The following is a 14,300-nucleotide window of genomic DNA, read 5'->3' on the forward strand; positions in this document are numbered from 1 at the left end:
TTGACTGAGAAGAATTGACACTGCATTAACATTGTGAAATAGGGCCCGCCTTGGCAGAGGTGTGCACTCTCCAAATGACTTTAGAGTATTTTTAAAATATCTAAAACATGTCTCGAGGGGATATTTAAGCATAACAGACAGTAAGGAAATTGGGTCATTGCAGCAGCAAATGTTAAATAATTACAAATGATATATTTAATGTTTCATTGGTGGATCTCCCTGTATATGGTTCCACAACCAGTGTAAGACATGGCAATCATGATGATCGCCAAAACTAGAAAAGTCCCCAGTTTATTGCGGACTTGTATTCTACTGCCTCACTGGCACTAGTGGCTCTAGTGCCAGTGAGGCAGTAGAATAAAGTTCAGCAATATATGTTATGTTCAGCAAAATGACAAGCAGCCAAAAAGAAGTTCAATGGCTACATGATATATCATTTGAAGGGGATGTTGTCTAAAAGTCTGGGCTGGTTTGCTTGCTTGTCAGCAGAGGCCCTGTTGTTATGTTATCAGTGTTATCAGCTTATACCTCCTTTTGTTCACATCTCTAAATCATCTTAATCAACTTAATAAAAACAGGAATAAGCTCTCAAAATGATGAGGATCCAAACATTTGACTGACTGACAACCTCTAAGATTCATAAACAACATTAAACTGGTTATCCGTTGAGGATTCAGGCAGTTTAAAAGTGTCATTAACAGTAATCCAGTGTAGAGTCACCCCAGACTGGGGTTACACATTGTCTGCAACTAAACTAACACTAACACTAAACTCACAATGTAGTTCCCCAGATAAAACCTTATTTTATCATTATTATTTTTTAATGTGTGTATTGTGTAGTGGTTATTTGACTTATCACTGTGTCTACAGTGTGATAAGTCGTATAAACTCTGTGCGGATCCTGCAGGAGCCACATGGCAGTTTGAAAGGACATGTCGACAGTAAGTGTATGTGTGAGAGAGATTTCAGTGTGCCAGGCAAGCGTGATGGAAGAGAAATGGCTAATCAAAGAATTGCTGTTGTTGCAGTACCATGTCGCACCACTCTGCCATTCCACTCTTTGAGGGATATATATCAAGCAGGCAGTTCATTACCTGGAGTGCTTGGCTCCTGTACCAGAGAGTTGCAGCCTCATGTGAAAATATCGATTGCCACCATCCATTGCCTGTGGGGCGATCAACCCATTTCAGTGGTTCATGCGAGGTGTTTTAGTGTCATGATGACAATCTTAGGATACAATAGAGATTTTTTGGTTAGGTGTGTATGTGTGTGCATAAATATTATGTTAGTGTGTTGCTTAATCCTTGTTTCTTCTTAACATTGCTTCACTCAACCACATCAGGTTTAACATTTGCGTAATGTCTAATTCATGAGGCGTGAAGTATATATTTTATCATCTTGCAGGGTTTAACTTTATATCGTTTTATGTAACACAGACCCTCAAAACATACATTTTTAGTCAAAACATTAGAAATTATGTTAAAGAAAAAACTAAACAAAAGCAAGTAATACAAAGTGTTGAAAAGAACGTAGTTTACGAGTATGACTACACCTACTTCTTTACTTGAATATTTCCGTTAAATGGTTCTTTGTACTTGATACTACTCCACTGCATTTTAGGAGTATTGCATTTCTTATTATCACTGCATTTCAAGGAAATATTGTACGATCTACCCAACTACATTTTTGAAGAATAAAATCCAAATGAACTGTCATTAAGAATAAAATACAATCATAACATGATCTAAGCGAGTAATTATAAATAGATCCACTGAGCAGCTACAGGGGTAAATTGCAGTTACACATTATCAATGTATCAGTAGTAACAGTCCAACAATACAGTTAAAATTAAACTTTAACTTCTCATATGTCAAATACATTTTTGATCTTTTTGCATCTGACCAGTCCCAGCCTGGTCAGATGCGTACATGAACTGATGAAGCCTCTTGGATGAGAGGTGAAACGTCTTCCTAGACAAACAACCAGTCCAGTTTTTTTTGACTGAAATTGCTTTGAGGATAACGATGACCTGGACGAATGAGAACATTCACAGACTTATCTCTACTACTAATGCTGTTGATATCTCTGGAAGCTCTCTGACTACTTGTGGCACTGGAACTGCTCATCAATGACCACTGGCAGGAATCCACCGCACTTCCACTTGGCCTGAACTACTGAAACACCATCAACAAACTCTGCAGAAATGTATTATACACTGAACACAAAAATGAATTACTTATTTTTCATTGATTCATATTCCTGCAAGCGAACCATTTTCAAAGACCGCTTTTTAAAGGACAGTGTGGTAGGTCATCAAAAAGGACATGAGGTGAAACTCTGCTATACACATTCACACTACACTTGATATATTTCTGGGGGATTCTGTTATTGTTAATGAAATTGTTTGCACATCCAATAAAAAAACAAAAACAAAACAGTGACAGAAATTGGGGAGAGAAATAGAATGGGGAAAATAATAATTGACCAGAGGGAGATTTTATCTCAGCACTTCATATCTGTTGCGTCCGAATAAGGGGTCAGTAATGAACAGTCTCTGGAGAAGATGAATTAGCCCGTTTATAAATGTATCCTGCTTCTTAGTGATAGACAGGACACTGACACTGCTCCTGGATGTACTGTCCAATATGTCATACAGCTAGAGTGAGGAAGATAAATTGTCTTCCATGACATCCGCAGATGGAGCGGGACTTAAAGTGACCTCCTGCAGTGCCATTTTTTACAGCTCAGGGAGGGGTATTAAACCGCACCTGTCTTGAGGCACAACACCACAAATCCTCTTCTTCCCTCCTAGAAGTCTGATTTAGAGGTGGCCTTCTCCTAATGGCCCACAGTCAAGGAGCTTGTTTGGTCGTTTTAGCTATCGAAGCCTTCACTAAAGTGGATTGAAAGTTGAAAGCGTTTACCAAGTTGTACATCCCAGAATGGAAACTGAGAAGCTAACAGATGAGGGACTGGAATAAAGAGCTGTCACCTTTGCTGGTGCAATTGAAATAAGTTGCAGCTTTTTAAAATGTACTATAGATATTAATTGAAACATTTAAGAAAAAACTGAGACAGGGTCGTCTTTGTTTATAAAAGCCTGTGCACATCAACAGAGTTGTGTATGTGCAGACGTATTTCCATCTGACTGCACACGTTTTTTTGCATGTGTGTAATCTAAATGACAAGGTCCTTCTATGTTAACAGTACTGTGAAATTGATCCCATTTGTCAGTGTGAGGTATTTTACATAGACACTATTTCCTGACATGCTTCCCCACAAACAAAGATGACTAAATCAATTCTTTCTGTCCTAGATGAGATCTTAATGTGCTTGGAAAGGTGTGTCCTGAGCCAAGCAAAGCCATGCAAACTGTGTCTATCTGTAAATCTTTTCTTTCTGCTTCTATGGTCAGAAGGAAGGGTTAGATATTGGTAATGCTGACAAACAAAGAAAGCAGCCAGTTAAAAACAAAGTTAAGAAACAAAGAAACAAGAACGTAGGTGTTAGTAGTAGGTAGATAGATAGATGGTGCTGCCAAACAACCCAGGCCGTCACTGCATGACCTCAGCTGTCTGAGAAACTGTACTGAAACTGCCTTGTCAAATTAAAATCATCACTCTATCCTCAGAAATGTGAGTTAAAGATGAAATCATGGCAAGAGAGAATGTTAAAGCAGTCAGATCATTCCCCCGTCTTTTCTTTGAGTATTTGCCAAGCAGGGAAACAAAAATGTTGGTGAGCATTAATATATGTGGGTGAGATGCTGATTGATGAGGCAGATACAAAATATTGATTGTTTCTCGAGTTACGCACAAAAATTGACAAAAATATTAAAAACCATCCCTCCAATTGTAGAGGTAGTTTATGACCGTTAATATAACATGCGACCAATATCTGTCAACGTAAAGATTCAATATTCCTTTAACAAGCTAAACAAAACTTCTTAACATATTAAAACAAAAAATGCATTCCAGTTTACACTGTACACAATCATTTTGATCCTGTATTTGCCATTGATATTGTAGTGTAAACAATACCAATGCTACATTCAATTCTCTGAATGTATTTGTGTTGAACAGGAAGAACAGGAGACATTGATCCTGACTGGACATAATTATGATGGAGTAGAACTGACAGTGCAACTCTGGTGTTATTGGACCTCGGAAGCTGAACTCTCCCGGGATTCAATCAATGCCTCTCAACACTGGACATGGAAATGACCCACCTGGGCCTTACCAGGAGTGTGAGATGGGTGATACATTATTATGAGGGTAGTGCAGTGCACACAGAGTGAACACAAAATTGAATCCACTGTTGGATGAGTTCAACATAGTTGGAAAAGAGCAAACATGACTTGAGTCTTACTGGTAGAAAAATGTTCAGGCTGCTGTCACAAATTGTATTTTCATATATGAATTGCAAGTTAATTTTCCTAATTTGGATACATGTGAATCGGTTGTGACCATAAAGCATCAAAGTCACTAAAAACAGACAGTTGAAGATACCTGGAAACGTCATTATTGAAGGACGACTTGTGTGGTTGATGTTCCTGACCTGTAGCTTTCATGTCACAACTACATCCTTTTAGCAGCTCAGTTGATATCTTGGATAAATTGTGTCTGTACATTTGACCAGAATTATATCTCTGCTATTCATTTCAGAGTCTGTGTTACCAACAACCAACTCTCCAGGGAGAGGGATAAAGAGGATGAGGTCTGTCTGTCATCCATGGTGCCCAAGGGACCGCAGAAGCCCTCATCATCACACAGAGCTCCTACTGGGGGGGCTGGGTTCAGATGGTGAAGTGACTGTTTGCTGTGTGTCTGTCTGGACCGGCTGCTAATGATGCAGGGCAGAGATAATCAACTAACCAGAGGCAGCGAGGCTTGAATAATGGGGTAATATATTTTTTTTCAAAAATGAGACTACAACAATAGAACTACAAGTTGTCTCTACATATGATTCTTGCCCTGCTTGGGCAGTCAGTAACAAATAAATATTGTTACGTTCCACACCTATTCAGCCAGCCAGCCAGCACTTCAATATTAAAAATGAAAGATTAGAGCAATACATAACAAACAAACATGGTTTCCTTGAATTTCCTAAAAATCAATTTAACAGCACCTGTCGTTTTTTTTTTTGCAATCTTTAAGTGCAATTTCTATCTTCTTTTTACCCTTTTCTGTCCCCCCCAAAAAAACTTTATAGGTTTAGCAGATTATTACTACCCATATTTATATTTATTGTGGCAGCCAGGCTCTATCCCAGCACTGTGCATTGTGCGAGACAACATAATCACGTACTAGGTCACATACTTTCATACATAACATAACATACATAAAAATATTATTTTAATCCAAACCATGATTTTTTCCCCCAAGTGTAGCCTAGACCATAATGTGACCTTTTCACAACTTTAACCACAGTTAAACTGCACATTTAGGTATGAGGATGTGTCACCATTATGAAAGTGTTGCATAAATCTTTATATCTCATTATATGTGCTATTTCATTCTAAGATGGATAGATTAAAGATAGATTAAATTATTATTAATAACAGTGGATGCAGTGGTATAACATACAGTATAACGGTATAATATAGATAAAAAAAGGTACAAATGATAAGTTCAGCATTAGTGGGCTGTTCTTATTACATGCTGATATTGGCTAGAACTCACAAGAAGATGAATTGTATGTTTTATGCCCTTGAGTGTTAAATAGACATCTGAGACATCTAATGTAATTAGAAGGTGATTCATTTCTTCAATGTGGCATTTTGTTGCTTTTATTCCCATTTGTTTGTCTAATCTGAAGACATTTGTTTGGAAGTAAGCTAAATGTTTAATCAGATAGAAATCATCCTGCTATAAATATGACTGATGACTTTTTCATCCCCAGTTTAACGATCAAGTGATGCTATGGTATAAATTTAAATGCCTTTCTTTGGCATTAGACCAAAGGGCGAGGTTAGGGCAATGTCCTTGGCTTGATTAGATGTATCTTGTAATCCTATTAGATAATTTAGTCTGGACTGCTAATCTTAAAATTCCTGTTCCTGTTCCTGTTCCTGTTCATTTACGGTATTGTAGCTGATGTGGAGGACATCCAAAGGAAGGAAGTCTGATGCAGCCTCAGGCCTCAAACTCGGTCCTGAGTCAGGTTAATAAAAACACTGTTTTTAATCTTTAGGTACAGATGGCTAATAGGGTAAAGATGTACATCAAGATTGTGGTTTTTGGAATACATAAATTAATTCTGCAAAGCAGATAGTCAACAAAAGAAGCTTCTAAAATGTGTTCTGCTCTACTTTAATTACTAGAGCAATTTGACCTGTCTGAAAAGAGTGCCTTGTCAGGTGTGAGTACGTCTAATCTCTCTGGCTGTTGCCCTGGTGAGGACTACAGAGAGCTTACTGACTGGTCCACAGGTAGAGGTAAATTGGATGTGTCACAGCTCGCACAGATTCCAGATGGTATGTTGCTCCCCTTGAGAACCTCTTCGTCTTGAAGTCTCCACTGTGATCATAATCACTGGTGGAAAATGTTATCTGCTACACACAGCTTCTCAGCAAAGCTGCCATATGTCCCCAACTTTCCCATTGTGTGATTTTCCCTCCTTTTCTCCACACCCTCACCCTCTCAAGTGACAAGAAGGCAAACAGTTAGAGGGAGTGAAGGACAATCTCAGAAAATGTCCAAATTGTCTTGCTCCTCAATCACAATTCTCCTGTGAAAGAAAGTCAAATGATCTAGCAGCCAGTCTAAAGAAGCAGGATATGTCGGCTAATCTCAACCAGGGAACTGAGCATTTATAAGAAGAATTGAAAGAAGAATTGGAGAGAGAAGTTAATATATGCCTAGTGTACATTCAGACTTCCGCACATCTAGCCAATCACTGCATAAAGTGGGCATGATTTTCGGATTATCTCTTTTGGAAAGTTATAAAAATAGTTTGAAGCGACCCCTGCAACTCTGCTGTCAGAAAGAATGATTTAGACATGCACTTCCTCAGCATATTGAGGTCTTAAACATGATCCACTTGTAAACTATGAACTCCTGGCTTACTTTCACAATGTCAAAAGGTTTAGTGGATATAGACAACTGGACACCCACTCTAAAGCAGCAGCGTGTTGATTAATGAGGCAAATGATTTATTCAAAATTTGATCTCCGATTAGACTTTTGGTCTGCACTCAGATCTGAGCTAGTTGATACAGTACTGTAAGGGTAGGCTTTACTGTCAGCACCTTAATCACAACTTTGGCCAGGACTCAGTAAGTGCCTGCATGTGCCTTCCATTTCAGGCTCGTTGCCCAGGGCCAGGCAGGGTATGATTTAGATGATATTTGTCCTTTTAGCTAATTGACTTAAGCTGGACCCCACCAACCCCCACCCCCCATTGTCAGCCTGTCAGGGTCGCCCACTGGCCCTGTAAACTGTATTAGCATTTGGACGGATAGATTGGCAATGGTACACTCATTTATGAGACCCCTTCCACTTTTCCCATTTTGCCTCTTGCCAGAGCAGCAGTGCCCCAGAAAGTAAATAGACTTTGGCTTGAATGTGATTAGGCAGCAGTTTACTTGGTTAGACCACATGAGGAACAACAGATCCCATTGAACAGAGATGCTCCACAGATAACCCTTATCCAATTAGATTTGCACAACGCAGTCCATTTATCCATTACACTGTAAAACACGGCTTTGCAAAATATTAAGACTGCCATCAAACATTTTTTCTTTGTATCATACAGTATTTGTGTATAATGGCTTTAATCTAGATTCATGCTTGACATTTTATTATAGAGAGAGCAAGGTATGGACATCACGGTATCCTGATCTTGAGCTGTAAAACCAGCACACAGCATCATTGATGAGATGTACTGTATAACCTTATTAAAGTTAATAGTGTTGTAGATGCGGCTTCTCTCATTGTTTTTGTAGTATACTCAAGTAGTACTCAAGGACTACACTTAAGCTACACTTAAGTTTGTACTTGAAGAGAAAAGCACAGTACAATTAAATACTAAACGTGTACTCAGTACATTCTTCAAGTATAAGTGTCACACCCGTAGACTTCTCCTTTAAACTTGACTCCATCTATGGCTATACTTTTTACTGATGAAGTAAAAGAACTGTTAAGACACTTCTGGCATTAACACTGCTGTTCAAGGTGACATTTGCTCTTTATTCAGTACCATTTGAGAGTAATGGCCCTCTGTGGGCTAATTGGAGAAACACTTAAGTCGACTAAGACCCATGGAATTGACAAGTGCCTTTTTAATGTAATTATGTTTTGGAAGACACTGGTGTAAAATGTGTATCCACTTGGTAAAATACATTGTATGCCTAATAATTCTTCTTTTTCTAGAAAGATAGAATAGATAGAATAATGGCATGTGGAAGAAAATGCCTATGGGTCTGTACAATATGACCAAAGTACCTCTGTTAACAAGGACATCAGATTAATCTCCCTCTCTTAGCGACAAAATAGGTTTTTTTTTGTTGCCTCGGGTATAAGTGGAGTACAAGGATTTAAATTGTCCCAGAATGATTTATTTGGGTGAGCTTTGCACATTATTACACATTGCTTGCTGTCTCATCAGCATCATAGTTCATTCTCTAGCCAGTGTTCTGGATGCAGTGCTCTTACAGGGTGTAGGGTAAAGTGAAAAGCTATCACAATCGTCCGGGGGACAATTTGCCAAGATGTGTGTCAGTACCGGGGGACACCTCCCATTAGATGTTGGAAATAACCCTGGAAGGCTGTGCTACTAGTTGGCCTAATCTCTCCTGCCATGAAAAGAGTACCTTACACTGAGAGACTGCAGCTGATGCTATGAACTTCGCTTCCTAAGCTACTGTATATGTTAAGTCAAAATTGTATTTTGTATATATTTATGAATAGAGTGCTGCAGGAATGAGTGTTTTTAATGGGTTGGAAGTTTCTAACAAGTGGCTCAATTTGTAGCTTGTTTATAGCCTAACGTTAGCTTTTTACTTCTGACAATTGTATTTACGCTTCTAAAATCATAAAAGTGGTGGTCATTTTTGAAGATTATGTTTCTGAACATAATGCATAAGTATCTTAAAGTTTTGTTCGCTACAGTGCTTGTTTTATGCAATAATCCAACAGCCTGATAAAATCCCATTGACTATTTGTCAAGGGAATTAGGGTGATTCTCTTAGTTGGCCTACAAGAATATATCATCCCTGCACCTCTGCTGTGTTGCATTATTGTTTATGTTTCTTCTTTAATGCCCCCCCCCCCCCCCCCCCCCCCACACACACACACACTTGGCACATATGATCAGCTGTCCTGCTAGAGTATATCTTTATTTTTTAAAGATGCCTTCACTTTCAACAGAAATTATAAACTAAAACTGTGGGAATAATGTCTAATGTAGCATCCTTAATATTTTGATCTCAAGTGCAGTTCTCATGTACTGGTTTATTTGACTTGCGTATAGTATGTAATCACTTTTTCTAGCATAAACATTTAAAAGCCATCAGGATAGATACTTTTTTAGAAAGGCTTTACTGATGTACCGTTAATGATTTCCTTTGTGTCCAGCAGTGTGAAAGATAAATATTCTCTGTAAACCAACTACCGTCTCTGTCAGTAATGTGGCTGATGCAAGGACACATGCTACTCTCCCTATGAGGGCTCTGTGTCCTGGATGCGATCTGTCATCTCAGTCTCTGCTCGTTTAGTCACTGTTCCCCAGAAGAAAATTGAATATCACACCGCCTTAGTGAGATGGGTGCAGTCTGCTCTGACAAACTGCCCTTCTGCATGTGGTGAATCAGCAGTAGTGGTTGAGGAATGGCTTCGGATATCCAAAGCTTAACACCTCCAAATCCCTACAAGACATTGGTTTAACACCACAGTGGCTTAGAAGCAGCGGTATTTTTTAACGCTTCTCTTAACTAACATTGTCGATAAGGACTAATGAGCTGAACTTGTTGACACAACGCCCAATACACTCTTCTTTGAAGTAAAGCTTAAGGCCGACCAGTTGGTTCAGTTTCCATTCTGCTTTTAATCTATTTAACTACAGCACATAGAGAAGCCAGGTATTTTAAAGCTTAATTAGGAAAGTGCTACCTCTTATTCACATGCAATCATTTTTAAGAGTATCTAAATGGGATGAAGAAAATAAAACATGCTCACAGTCGTGCATTTGCATCACTTTATTAAGGTTCAAGCTGAAAAGGATGGCATGTACAGCCTTCATGCATTTTGATCTCAGCTCTGGTGTTGTTCATAAAGAAATAATAAAGGCTGTAAATGGTGGGAGATGATTTGCTCTTGCTGTCTGGGATGGAATGAGGAGACAAGGAAGGGTTTTTAATTAACTTTCCCTCTAGTGCAGACGGAGGACATAAGAGCAGGATAAATCACAGAGGACAACAGCAATCTGCCTCTTTATTAGTGCGTTCACAGGCACGCTGTGACAAATTGCATGTCAGCTGCCCAATCATGAAACAAGGCTGAAAAGACAATGAGGATTCAACCAAAGACATTTGTTTTGGTTTGGTCTGACCTTTGACAGACTTGGCACTTGCCTTTGTGACATCCCTGAAGATATGCTCTGCCAATAATATTTTATATTGACTCAGCCCACTATATACATTTATCAAATGTCCATCTCCTCCCCTTCATTTGCATCTTCAAGACTGGAATGGATCTAATACTGTAGGTGCAATCAATTATGAACATATGCAACATTAATGATGGTAATGTTTTTCCATGCAAACATACATACATTTAACTGATTTGACTTGGTTTGAGGACATATTCTGGTACAATTTAAATGTCTAAGAGTATGACGTTAACCTCTCAGTGGTTGTCAGTTATGGGAAGATGCAGCATGTTTAACATGGTGGTTAAATGCTTTTAGCAAGATATTATAGAGATGCTATTTTCATGGTCCTGGGTTTTGTTTTAGTTGATTTCCTCTTTGTGTTTTACACCACACTTGTGTTATAGTAATTGGGTCCTCATGTCTTTAGTCTCTGTCCTACCCTTTTCTTTTGTCAGTTTGTCTTCATTGATGTTGGACTTTTGCTTATCTGGCCGCCTGTTTTAGACTCTGTACCAGTAAGCTTTTTTTGTTTAGTAAACTGTTTAACTACACCAGTCTGCTTTTGTCAACATGTTGGGTCCTTCTCCTGCTAGGTCTTCTCCAAATCATGACAGTATGAACTAACTAGAATATGGACCCAGCAGAGTGATGCCTTTTTCTCAGATAAGGTTTTTGAGTTTGATGGCCTGTGTCAAAACTCATGGCCTCCATGACCATCGTGTGGTCGTTTTTGGGTGGAGGACAGGCTGATGACCTGTGTTCAGCAGCAGTATTGCAAGGAGTGGCCCTGGGTAAGCCATTTTCTTCCCCACCTGGATGTTGTCTCAACTGTTTCTGTCAAACCAGCTTAATTAACTTTCCTGATGTTTCCCCCCCCCAAAAAAAAAACTGTTATTCTCCATCCTGCTAACCACCCCATCCTTCCATTCTTCGGTTCCGGACACTTGCACCTAAATTATTCTCTCAGTTTTTGTAATGTCTTTTGTTGCACATGACTGATACAGTGAATGCTGTTTCCTTATTAATGCATCCCACTCACTGGCCTCTACATATCTTGTTACTATAATTTGAACAGGAAACTAAATCATTTCCCTCCAACAATAAACCTGTGTGACCTACTCAGAATACATTGTTATGATCAAAGTCTGGCTAATACACGGATTTCTGAAAGGATTATTCATTGCACCAACACACATGAAGAGATGTGCACATACAGAGGCAGCCACTACCCTTCACCCACACACTCATTAATAAAGATGCATGCGAACCAAACACAAAGAAAAGAAAATGTGGCCACAATTTGTTTTTTCCCTACATCTATCCTTGTTGATTTGTCCACCACTGCCTCCACTCTTGCAGCCCAACTGCCCCCAAAACCCCCGCCCAAAATGAATTACAATGTTTGCTAGACTGGAACCTTGACCTTTCCCGAAGAACCATTGCATTAACACAGTCCCTAACCTTAGTGCACAATTGGTGAGTTCAGGTAGATTGTTTATTGCACATAGTTGTTATATTCTACACAATGAATTTAAGAATTCCTCACTGCACATATGAGAGGGCTGTCAAGGGTAATCCTGGTCATCAGTGCTCACTAGGCTCAGGTCTGCAGCTGTAGTGTGCACAGGTGTGGAAAAGAGAGTCAACCACCCCTGCCCTTAAAATGCCAAATCAATATGTTGTTCCTCACCACTGAAATCACAAACTGCAATGTAGCTCAAGAACTGAAAGTACTGTTGCGAACTTCAGTACACTGACTTGGGTTGCTTCATTACATCTGCTCGATCCTCTGAATATCAAAGGTATAATAACATATGACTTAATTAAATACTTAGCACTTGCTACCAGTAATGTTCCAGTGGCTTGCCTGTGTCCACCACTGTCTACCGCAGAATTCTAATTTGGGGAGAGCCAAATAAAAGACAGGTTATCCCGTTGAAAGAGAGACCTCATGATAGCATAATTAGAGACGACAGCGCACCGCAATTCTGAGCCAGTCAGCTACTAACTCCCAAATCTCTCCAGATAAGACACTAACTCAAAGAAAGAATGGCTTTTAAGGTTTGGTGTGCTCCCTAAAATCCGCAATCTGTCTAATTTAATTCAAGGACTAAAATAACTGCTTTCTCAAGACTTTCTGCAATCTGCTCAGTATTGAACCTGTCTGGCTTTTAACCTGAGAGTCTAAATATTTCCAAGTTTCAAGAGATATAGCGATCAAGGAGTAGTTTCCCTGCAACCATACAAATAACTAAAAAAAAACACTTTTGTCATTTATTCAATCAACAACAATATGTCAGTATTTGTTGTACATAAATTGAAACAGAAGAGATCCTCATATAGCCTGAAACACAGCAACCACCAGTCAGTAAGGGCAGGACCAACAACATAGTGTTTTTTCACAAACGTAAGGTACGTTTGTGAAAATCATAACCATAACCATAACCATAGCTCTGGTTGTTAAAGCCTTTAGTCAACACTGCCTCTTAGTGGGCAGCAGGAACTACTACACTGTGGTTTCAATCAGGGAAAAAATACAATATATAACCCTGTATGCATCAGGCAGTGGGAAAATTAAAGTTGAGCTGAATGGCCATAAATTAAGTAATTAGGGTCAATATCTTCTTGTAAGATATAATGCTCATTAAGATATAGTATTTTACGCAAATCGTCAGTAATTTGTGATCCATCGTGGTTAGTTAGATAAAACACCAGAACACACACAAACTCTGCAGAATAAGAGTGGTAATTCACTTTATAAAAGATGCACTTATTATACTTAGATGCCTGGGGTCACACAAGAAGCCTACTAATGAATTAATTTCACATGCAGATATCATATGACATCTGCTTATTGTCCCTAGACTATTTAGCCTAGCTATTGTCTTTATTTGTATATATAAAGATGTATGACCTTCCAATACAGTCACTGCTACAATATAGTCACTGTTAAATATATTGTTCATTTAAATAACCCTTTAAGACCAGGCAGCCTGTTGTAAACCAGATGACACAGAAACATTTATTGTGACCATGTGTTACGTCATCAAACAAAGAACATATAGATTCAAATTTAGATTACAATTAGCTGGAATCACATGGCATAAATATTAGACCTATTACATTATATATTTCACATCGTCTCATTCAGGCCTATTCAGACAAATGTGCTGAACTGAAAATAGGTTACATCAAGTCAATAAGAATGCTATAATAGGCTACTGACAGTCAAATGTTCAATTGCTCAAATTGTCAAACAAAGCCTTGACCGTTTACATAGCAACCGTCTATATTTTTGTACATTTCTGTGCATAAACACAACATTTTAAATGAAATGATTGTGTCAGATTATATTGTGATATTACTTCAGCCATATTTGTGGTACCAAAGCTACATTATCCAATGGAAAGGGTCTACCTAAATTATGTGCACAAGTTTTACTCTTGTTTGTGGTTATTTGATTGGATTGGATTTAAATGTATTTCAAACATGTAAAAAAAAAACAGAAAAGGTCAAACAGAAATTAATTATATATATATATATATATATATATATATATATATATATATACAAGAAAGAAAAAGTATATAATACAACAATAATTATTATATATACTATATATAATATTAATATTTATAACTTTTTTTTCTTTGTGACATGTCTGCAAAGCTTATTTATATATACTTTACTATAAACGTATTGATTTATATT

This window comes from Echiichthys vipera (assembly GCF_963691815.1).
Source record: "Echiichthys vipera genome assembly, chromosome: 1".
NCBI lineage: Eukaryota > Metazoa > Chordata > Actinopteri > Perciformes > Trachinidae > Echiichthys > Echiichthys vipera.